Here is a 359-nt window from a genome sequence, read left to right as displayed (position 1 = left end):
GGGCTAGGCAGGGAAGGGGTTGGCGAGAGGCAGCCTTGAACTTCAGGCCAAAGAAGCCAGACCTTTCCTGGAGCCCGTGAGCCTGGCTGCCAGGCGGAGGGGGGTGGAGGCAGAGGGCAGGCCAGGAGGGCGGCCAGGAGTAGTGCAGCCAGCCGCCCACCCCCCCGCATAGGCAGTGCCCGAGGGAGGACCCGAGAGGTCCCTAAAGCCAGGACAGCACCAGGTGAGGGGCTCCGGGGCTGGAGGGGCCCACAGGTGTCCGGGGGGTGCCATGGGCTCCCGTGTCTCCAACAGTTTCTCCCAGGACATTCTGGGAGCAGAACTTGCTGCCTCGGCTCCTACAAGGGTGACCTTTGTAT

At 66.6% G+C, this 359-nt stretch overlaps 1 protein-coding gene across 1 annotated transcript in view; it reads right to left on the bottom strand.

Annotated features, from left to right (window-relative positions):
- Positions 1-359, bottom strand: part of ATHL1 (ATH1, acid trehalase-like 1 (yeast)) — a 7,883-nt gene that overhangs the window by 2,105 nt on the left and 5,419 nt on the right. The window lies entirely within an intron of this gene.

Source organism: Myotis davidii, unplaced genomic scaffold (assembly GCF_000327345.1).
Source record: "Myotis davidii unplaced genomic scaffold, ASM32734v1 scaffold3578, whole genome shotgun sequence".
NCBI lineage: Eukaryota > Metazoa > Chordata > Mammalia > Chiroptera > Vespertilionidae > Myotis > Myotis davidii.
The sequence above is the reverse complement of the archived record's forward strand: the minus strand, read 5'-3'. Positions and strand labels throughout refer to the sequence as shown.